Genomic DNA, 10,860 nt, shown 5'->3' with positions numbered 1-10,860 from the left:
CAGGGAAAAAGTGATAAAGCCGGGCTGAACCAAACAAAAGGGGCTCAGAGAACAGGAAAAAAGTTATAAAGCCGGGCTGAACCTTACAAAGGGGGCTCAGAGAACACGAAAAAAGTGATAAAGCCGGGCTGAACCAAACAAAAGGGGCTCAGAGAACAGGAAAAAAGTGATAAAGCCGGGCTGAACCAAACAAAAGGGGGCTCAGAGAACAGGAAAAAAGTGATAAAGCCGGGCTGAACCTTACAAAGGGGCTCAGAGAACAGGAAAAAAGTGATAAAGCCGGGCTGAACCTTACAAAGGGGCTCAGAGAACAGGAAAAAAGTGATAAAGCCGGGCTGAACCTTACAAAGGGGGCTCAGAGAACAGGAAAAAAGTGATAAAGCCGGGCTGAACCTTACAAAGGGGGCTCAGGGCACACGAAAATAGTTATAAGGGGCTTGAAGTGAAGAAAAATGGTATGGACCTGAAAGAAGTGCAGGCGGTCACATGCCGCTCGTTGTCCCTGTGACCACTCACAGACTTCTATGGCCGCTGAGCTGTGATCCCATGTGACCGCCGGGCACAGGGGTTGTAGCGCTGCACAGACAGACACCGGAATAGAGGAGTATTCAGTCTGTCTTCATTTTAAGCCTTGTGACTTTTTTCATGTCCCAGAAACCCCTTTAAATTTTACCCCTATAAAACCAGGATCTCTTCAGGGCGGGGCCTCGGATTCGTGGCAGGAAATTGGCGCCAGACGGTGGGGGGGGGCTGCGGACTTCAGCCATTTATAGAGGTGAAAATCTGCAGCATAAATTGTGGATTTAAAGTTCACATCTCGGGCCGGTCTCGGCTGCGTCTTTGTATTTCCGGTGTGCGATCTGTGCGTCTTATCCGTGCTGCTGGCGCTGGAGGACTGCGCAGCATTTATGTCCGACATGTAACCTGGCGCCGGGGTCAGGGGGAAAGACACTGAAAATCTGGCCAGACCCTGCTGCCCTGGCCCCGCCCACACCGCTTATTACAGGTTGCAGCACCGCCTGTTTGTGCTTAGGCCCCGCCCCCATGACACAAAGCTCTGTGTGCAGTAAATCTTCAGATGACATGATTGGTAACAACCTGCGCTGCGGTATTTATCCCACACGGGGAAGGTCATATTTAGGAAAAGCCGGACCCCAACTCTGAACCTCTAAATGGTACAGATAAAAGCTCCAGCGATGGAACAATAGGAGACGCTCGGAGCCACAAAATACAAGCTTTAGTCACTGTTTTTAGTGTGTAAACCTTTTTTTGCTTTTGGGATGCTGCAGGCGATTGGGCCACAGAATCCGTATGACAGTCCTGGCCGCGGAGCACTGCAACAACACAAGGCAGAATTACAGTTTTCTGAAACTAAGCCCCCATATGATCAGGGTGACAGGAAAAAACTATGGCTGTTGGAATGTGGCAACAGAAAAACTAGGCTGGTTCCTAAGGAGTTAATTATCTTAGATATTGTGTACATTTGACCCTTTAACCCCTTAGTGATGGCCAATACGCCTTTTAACAGCTGTCAATGATGGACCTTAAACCTGCCCATACATCCTCTCAAGGTGATGGCTTGGCTGACTACTGACAGCGGGGCTCCTGCTCCAACTACCAGGAACAGAGAAATCTCAGATCCTGTGAGCTTAACCCCTTACATGCTACAATCAATAGCAACTGCAGCATGTAAGCGGGGGAGGGGGGAGGTGGGCGGTGGGCCTGGTCACCCATCGGCACCCTGCAGTGTGATCGCAAGGTACCAACAGATTCCCATGGCAGCTGGAAGCCTGACAAAGGTCTCCATGTAGCTCAGCCTATTGGGCCACGCTTCCGGCAGAGACTAATAGGCTTACTAGAATGCACTACATAAGTAATGCAGTGTAGTATCCTAGAGATCGACCGATCACATCTGCAAGGCCAAAAATAAGTGTTTAAAAAAAAATTGTAAATTTTAAAGGAAAAAAAAAAACATACAAAAATTCATTTTAAATGGATAAAATACCAAAAACACAAAAAAATCAGCCCATAATCGGTATCACGGGGCTCGTAATGACCCACTGACAGTGATTTATTCATCTTGTGTGGTGAATGCGTAAAAGTCACTTTTAAAGAGTAATGTCAGAATGATTTTTGTTTGACCCCCCCCCCCCCCCCAAAAAAAAACTTACTAAAAAGCAATCCATGGGGCAAACCATACAGCCAGGACCAAAGCAAAACTTGGGGAAATTGAAAACTATCTAAAACAAGTCTCCCTCCCTCGGCTCTAAGAAGGCGGCCTTAAACATCCCTGGAGCAGAACAGCTGACTGAAGGCCATTAGTGACTTGCAGGACAACGAGGCACCGGCCGATGGGTTCACGGGGGAGTTTTAGAAGATTCTCTGTGAGTTGCTCACTCCCCTTCTTGGTAACGCTCGCCCCCTCAGAGATCCCTGTCAGACTTCATCTTACTTAGGCCTATATCACTGATTAACACGGGCCTGCACTCATCTCTTCAGCTCACTCGGCCGTTGTTTAGATGGTCCTGGACAAACAGAGGGGAATTGGGAAACAACTGACTGCTGATGCAGAGAAGACCTTTGGCAATGTTAGCTGGGAGTCGTTGGAAACGTGACGGACCGCATGAACATCTCAGGCCCGTGTCATTTGTTCCTCCCTATTATATACTCCCCACCATCCGCTACCATTTACTGTGGCGGTATAAAGGTGGGCGCTCTCGTTGCCGGCCGGCATTCGTCACCAATGGCCTCTTGCCTTTTGCCGCCCATCTGCAGAGATATCCCTGGGATTTGTGATATCCTTCAGAAAGTTGGGGCCTTGTTGGGTTTCGCAGTTAATGCGCCTACAAGTGAACCGCTAATCCTTTCCGCACTGACTTCGTTGCGAGGGACCGTTCCTTCTTTCGAACATCTCCTGGTGAAGATGAAGTCTTCTCTGCAATATCTAGATCTACTCGCGGCTCCGACTCCAGAATCTCTACGAATTATATTAAAGGGGGATAATTCAAATGTTAAACAGCGTTTAGTGGTTGGTGTCGCTTCTGGGTTGTTGTCAATTGATCAAAATGGTTAGCTTTGCCAGCCTGCCGTACCCTCTGCCAATCTCAAGGCCTTACATTCATACCTGCCGCCCCTCCTGCTCTTATTATACCGATCTCAAGGCCTTACATTCATAGCCTCCGCCCCTCCTGCTCTTATCATACCGATCTCAAGGCCTTACATTCATACCCTCCGCCCCTCCTGCTCCTATCATACCAATCTCAAAGCCTTACATTCATACCCTCCGCCGCCCCTTCTGCTCTTATCATACTGATCTCAAGGCCTTACATTGATACCCTCCGCCCCCCCCTCCTGCTCTTATCATACCGATCTCAAGGCCTTACATTCATACCCTCCGCCGCCCCTCCTGCTCTTATCATATTGATCTCAAGGCCTTACATTCATACCCTCCGCCCTTCTGCTCTTATCATACCGATCTCGTGGCCTTACATTCATACCCTGCCGCCCCTCCTGCTCTTATCATACCGATCTCAAGGCCTTACATTCATACCCTGCCGCCCCTCCTGCTCTTATCATACCGATCTCAAGGCCTTACATTCATACCCTGCTGCCCCTCCTGCTCTTATCATACCTATCTCATGGCCTTACATTCATACCCTCCACCGCCGCCCCTCCTGCTCTTATCATACCGATCTCAAGGCCTTACATTCATACCCTGCCGCCCCTCCTGCTCTTATCATACCGATCTCAAGGCCTTACATTCATACCCTGCTGCCCCTCCTGCTCTTATCATACCGATCTCAAGGCCTTACATTCATACCCTCCGCCCCTCCTGCTCTTATCATACCGATCTCAAGGCCTTACATTCATACCCTGCTGCCCCTCCTGCTCTTATCATACCTATCTCATGGCCTTACATTCATACCCTCCACCGCCGCCCCTCCTGCTCTTATCATACCGATGTCAAGGCCTTACATTCATACCCTGCTGCCCCTCCTGCTCTTATCATACCGATCTCAAGGCCTTACATTCATACCCTGCCGCCCCTCCTGCTCTTATCATACCGATCTCAAGGCCTTACATTCATACCCTCCGCCCCTCCTACTCTTATCATACCGATCTCAAGGCCTTACATTCATACCCTGCTGCCCCTCCTGCTCTTATCATACCGATCTCAAGGCCTTACATTCATACCCTCCGCCCCTCCTGCTCTTATCATACCGATCTCAAGGCCTTACATTCATAGCCTCCGCCCCTCCTGCTCTTATCATACCGATCTCAAGGCCTTACATTCATAGCCTCCGCCCCTCCTCCTCTTATCATACTGATCTCAAGGCCTTACATTCATACCCTCCGCCCCTCCTCCTCTTATCATACCGATGTCAAGGCCTTACATTCATACCCTCCGCCGCCCCTCCTGCTCTTATCATACCGATGTCAAGGCCTTACATTCATACCCTCCGCCGCCCCTCCTGCTCTTATCATACCGATCTCATGGCCTTACATTCATACCCGCCGCCCCTCCTGCTCTTATCATACCGATCTCAAGGCCTTACATTCATACCCTCCGCCGCCCCTCCTGCTCTTATTATACCGATCTCAAGGCCTTACATTCATACCCGCCGCCCTTCCTGCTCTTATCATACCGATCTCAAGGCCTTACATTCATACCCTCCGCCGCCCCTCCTGCTCTTATCATACCGATCTCAAGGCCTTACATTCATACCCTCCGCCGCCCCTCCTGCTCTTATCATATCGATCTCAAGGCCTTACATTCATACCCTCCACCGCCCCTCCTGCTCTTATTATACCGATCTCAAGGCCTTACATTCATACCCGCCGCCCCTCCTGCTCTTATCATACCGATCTCAAGGCCTTACATTCATACCCTCCGCCCTTCCTGCTCTTATTATACCGATCTCATGGCCTTACATTCATACCCTCCGCCGCCCCTCCTGCTCTTATCATACCGATCTCAAAGCCTTACATTCATACCCTCCGCCGCCCCTCCTGCTCTTATTATACCGATCTCAAGGCCTTAGATTCATACCCTCTGCCGCCCTTCCTGCTCTTATCATACCGATCTCAAGGCCTTACATTCATACCCTCCGCCCCTCCTGCTCTTATCATACCGATCTCAAGGCCTTAGATTCATACCCTCCGCCCCTCCTGCTCTTATCATACCGATCTCAAGGCCTTACATTCATACCCTCCGCCCTTCCTGCTCTTATTATATCGATCTCAAGGCCTTACATTCATACCCTCCGCCGCCCCTCCTGCTCTTATCATACCGATCTCAAAGCCTTACATTCATACCCTCCGCCGCCCCTCCTGCTCTTATTATACCGATCTCAAGGCCTTACATTCATACCCGCCGCCCTTCCTGCTCTTATCATACCGATCTCAAGGCCTTACATTCATACCCTCCGCCGCCCCTCCTGCTCTTATCATACCGATCTCAAGGCCTTACATTCATACCCTCCGCCGCCCCTCCTGCTCTTATCATATCGATCTCAAGGCCTTACATTCATACCCTGCCGCCCCTCCTGCTCTTATTATACCGATCTCAAGGCCTTACATTCATACCCGCCGCCCCTCCTGCTCTTATCATACTGATCTCAAGGCCTTACATTCATACCCTCCGCCCTTCCTGCTCTTATTATACCGATCTCATGGCCTTACATTCATACCCTCCACCGCCCCTCCTGCTCTTATTATACCGATCTCAAGGCCTTACATTCATACCCGCCGCCCCTCCTGCTCTTATCATATCGATCTCAAGGCCTTTCATTCATACCCTCCACCGCCCCTCCTGCCCTTATTATACCGATCTCAAGGCCTTACATTCATACCCGCCGCCCCTCCTGCTCTTATCATACCGATCTCAAGGCCTTACATTCATACCCTCCGCCCTTCCTGCTCTTATTATACCGATCTCATGGCCTTACATTCATACCCTCCGCCGCCCCTCCTGCTCTTATCATACCGATCTCAAAGCCTTACATTCATACCCTCCGCCGCCCCTCCTGCTCTTATTATACCGATCTCAAGGCCTTAGATTCATACCCTCCGCCGCCCTTCCTGCTCTTATCATACCGATCTCAAGGCCTTACATTCATACCCTCCGCCCCTCCTGCTCTTATCATACCGATCTCAAGGCCTTAGATTCATACCCTCCGCCCCTCCTGCTCTTATCATACCGATCTCAAGGCCTTACATTCATACCCTCCGCCCTTCCTGCTCTTATTATATCGATCTCAAGGCCTTACATTCATACCCTCCGCCGCCCCTCCTGCTCTTATCATACCGATCTCAAAGCCTTACATTCATACCCTCCGCCGCCCCTCCTGCTCTTATTATACCGATCTCAAGGCCTTACATTCATACCCGCCGCCCTTCCTGCTCTTATCATACCGATCTCAAGGCCTTACATTCATACCCTCCGCCGCCCCTCCTGCTCTTATCATACCGATCTCAAGGCCTTACATTCATACCCTCCGCCGCCCCTCCTGCTCTTATCATATCGATCTCAAGGCCTTACATTCATACCCTGCCGCCCCTCCTGCTCTTATTATACCGATCTCAAGGCCTTACATTCATACCCGCCGCCCCTCCTGCTCTTATCATACCGATCTCAAGGCCTTACATTCATACCCTCCGCCCTTCCTGCTCTTATTATACCGATCTCATGGCCTTACATTCATACCCTCCACCGCCCCTCCTGCTCTTATTATACCGATCTCAAGGCCTTACATTCATACCCGCCGCCCCTCCTGCTCTTATCATACCGATCTCAAGGCCTTACATTCATACCCTCCGCCCTTCCTGCTCTTATTATACCGATCTCGTGGCCTTACATTCATACCCTCCGCCGCCCCTCCTGCTCTTATCATACCGATCTCAAAGCCTTACATTCATACCCTCCGCCGCCCCTCCTGCTCTTATTATACCGATCTCAAGGCCTTAGATTCATACCCTCTGCCGCCCTTCCTGCTCTTATCATACCGATCTCAAGGCCTTACATTCATACCCTCCGCCCCTCCTGCTCTTATCATACCGATCTCAAGGCCTTACATTCATACCCTCCGCCCCTCCTGCTCTTATCATACCGATCTCAAGGCCTTACATTCATACCCTCCGCCCTTCCTGCTCTTATTATATCGATCTCAAGGCCTTACATTCATACCCTCCGCCGCCCCTCCTGCTCTTATCATACCGATCTCAAAGCCTTACATTCATACCCTCCGCCGCCCCTCCTGCTCTTATCATATCGATCTCAAGGCCTTACATTCATACCCTCCACCGCCCCTCCTGCTCTTATTTTACCGATCTCAAGGCCTTACATTCATACCCTCCGCCCTTCCTGCTCTTATTATACCGATCTCATGGCCTTACATTCATACCCTCCGCCGCCCCTCCTGCTCTTATCATACCGATCTCAAAGCCTTACATTCATACCCTCCGCCGCCCCTCCTGCTCTTATTATACCGATCTCAAGGCCTTAGATTCATACCCTCTGCCGCCCTTCCTGCTCTTATCATACCGATCTCAAGGCCTTACATTCATACCCTCCGCCCCTCCTGCTCTTATCATACCGATCTCAAGGCCTTAGATTCATACCCTCCGCCCCTCCTGCTCTTATCATACCGATCTCAAGGCCTTACATTCATACCCTCCGCCCTTCCTGCTCTTATTATATCGATCTCAAGGCCTTACATTCATACCCTCCGCCGCCCCTCCTGCTCTTATCATACCGATCTCAAAGCCTTACATTCATACCCTCCGCTGCCCCTCCTGCTCTTATTATACCGATCTCAAGGCCTTAGATTCATACCCTCTGCCGCCCTTCCTGCTCTTATTATATCGATCTCAAGGCCTTACATTCATACCCTCCGCCCTTCCTGCTCTTATCATACCGATCTCCAGGCCTTACATTCATACCCTCCGCCCCTCCTGCTCTTATTATACCGATCTCAAGGCCTTAGATTCATACCCTCTGCCGCCCTTCCTGCTCTTATTATATCGATCTCAAGGCCTTACATTCATACCCTCCGCCCCTCCTGCTCTTATCATACCGATCTCCAGGCCTTACATTCATACCCTCCGCCCCTCCTGCTCTTATCATACCGATCTCAAGGCCTTAGATTCATACCCTCCGCCCTTCCTGCTCTTATCATACCGATCTCAAGGCCTTAGATTCATACCCTCCGCCCTTCCTGCTCTTATTATACCGATCTCAAGGCCTTACATTCAGCATTTAAAAAATTTATTTGGAGGAACAGAAAATCCTGTATTGTCAGTCCTAAAGTCTGTCCATGCCAGCCTCCTGGATATAAGAGGTTATCATCTGTGTAATGAGGCCTAGTATTGGATCATGGCCGGTGTGTCCAGCTGTACCTTGGACCAACAACTGTCAATTAAGCGCATTCCTACATCCTCCATCTACCGCCCTCCCACCTTCATGAAGAGGTCCTTACTCCCAGGAGACCCTATTGTCTGGAAATCTATTAGCAGGGGAATAAACTATCCGTCCCTTCTGTGTCCTGCTGCGCCCCGCTGACTCTCATGCCCAGAAGGCACCGGAAACCAGAACATCCCGCAGACGCAGTACTTACCAATTGTGTTCCTTTTCTACATAAAGGCCCCTATGTAAATCTGGGAATAACCATTTTGATCAGTTAGTGACGACCACACCGTGGCGCCCCACCTGGTCACAGAGGTATTGTTCATGGAGGACCCAAGGAGGTCCCCTTCTTAGAAGCTTGTCTCCTACAATACTACAGCACGGATGGTAACAGGATGGGCACAGATCCGTCAGGCAGCACTACATGAGCCATGGAGAGAATCACTTTTTCCCCTTAGATAAAGCCGTACTGGCTTTTGACATCCCGCCTCACCCTAAAGCCCCTGAGATAAAGACATCGTGCCCTAAGTGGCATCTGCCTAAAGCACAGCTCTTCCCTTGGTATGGTGGGAGCCCGGAGACCCAGAATGTCTGGTTGCAGGTACAGCAGTGAATTAAGGGAACCTGGAAAATAAAGCTTCCCTCGACTCCAGCGTCCATGGTAATCCAAAGAGGGTATGGTGTGGGAAAAGGAGTGGCGCTGCCCGAGTGGAGGGCGCTGCCCCAGTGGAGGACAGTAGGTCCTTGTCCTAATCAGGTATCCTGATGGTGAAGCAACAAGGTATATGCACGGGGTGCCGGGTGCTGCCAACCAAGTGAACATACAACCTGTGGGTAGACCAAAGGGCTGGGCATAGGGCACAACCCCTGAATACACGCACACACCGCTGTTTGGCATTAGAATATCTCAGTTTTCATTTAGTAGAACCAGCATAAAACAATTCATTATGAAGCAGCCCGCGGCCGGCCCCGTCCTGCTATTCGCGCGTGTGTCCGCAGCAGAACTACATTCAGGGAGCGGAGTGGTGTGTACGGGTTTTGTGGGGTTCTTTATAGGATTAACTTGCACAGAAAGCTTTTCCTACGATAATGGTTTTATAGCAAGAATGTATCACAACATTCTGACACTGCAGGAAAATAAAGGCACAACCGACTCTCTTCCCTGTATACCGGGTATACCGCGGACATCTGGGTTTTTTGTTTTTTTTAAACTTTGCATTTTTTCAAATACATAAAAAAAAAAAGAAAAACCGTAAGTAATACAAAAGTCACATGTCCCCAAACCAGACCCCACGACAACCCCACAGAGCTCTGCTGCTGGGAAGACAAAGAGCTTATAAGCCTGCGGCCGCCTTCGCATGTCTGTGAAAGTCGGGTGAGATTTGTGCGCTCCAAGATGCACACATGTGACCCCATTCTTCTGATGGTCCTGCACATTAGCGATGTCTTCCTGCGTGGCGCCGCAGTAAACAGCGCCGCACGTTCGTTCTATCTGCAAGATCTCGCATCGAAGCCCCATTGCTTTCAGTAGGCCAGCAGCAGCCTCAGCCTCATTGAGAGCAATTGGAGGACTCGGCCACGGCGGAGGATCCCCCAATCCCTGCAGGGTTACAAGGGCGGTCTCACATGAAACTGCCTCGCATGCCTAGGACTGTCTCATGGTGGGAAACGCGATATGGGGGTAATATTCACAGCCCCATATCGCGCTCGCCAGCATGTAGGCCGCCTTAGGCTGGTTTCACACCGGCAAACGCAGCAATATCGCAATTTTGGTCATGAAATGTCTGACCGTCAGCGCTGCCTTTTCTTGCAAAAATATCTCTGCCGCCTGCGACTTTCACACAAAAAACACAATAGGACTTTCTAATGTTAACAACGCTTCGCACGGAAATCGCAAGTTCGTGTGTTGCAATACACTAAAACAAAAGCCTCCATAGGGGAATATGGGCAATAGCAAAGAGCAAAAAACGTAGAAAGATGAGACGCCATGCTCTTTTTTTTCCCCCCACACAGCATCGCATGAGTGAAGGAAACGGTTGAAAAGCATGGGTTTTTATAATTCTGTGTTTTCAGGCTCTTTTGCATCACGCAAAAATCATGCAATTTTATTGCCCATGTTAAACCGGCCTTAGAATAAAGCGATGCAGGGGGGGGGGGGGGGGGGGGGGGTCTTCTGTTTTGTTTTTAAAATGTTTTTATTGTGTAAAATTATTAAATGCAAAAAATCTCTATAAAAGTGTTGCAGCAATCGTGCCAAGCAATGTGAGCCGGTTATTATTACTGAATAGTGGATGCCATACAAACGAAACCTACAGACAATGGATTACTGTCCCCAATGTACAAGACTATAACTACTATAATACTGCCCCCAATGTACAAGAATATAACTACTATAATACTGTCCCCAATGTACAAGACTATAACTACTATAATACTGCCCCCAATGTACAAGAATA

This window comes from Eleutherodactylus coqui, chromosome 10 (genome assembly GCF_035609145.1).
Source record: "Eleutherodactylus coqui strain aEleCoq1 chromosome 10, aEleCoq1.hap1, whole genome shotgun sequence".
Classification (NCBI taxonomy): domain Eukaryota; kingdom Metazoa; phylum Chordata; class Amphibia; order Anura; family Eleutherodactylidae; genus Eleutherodactylus; species Eleutherodactylus coqui.
Note: the sequence above shows the minus strand (reverse complement) of the source record.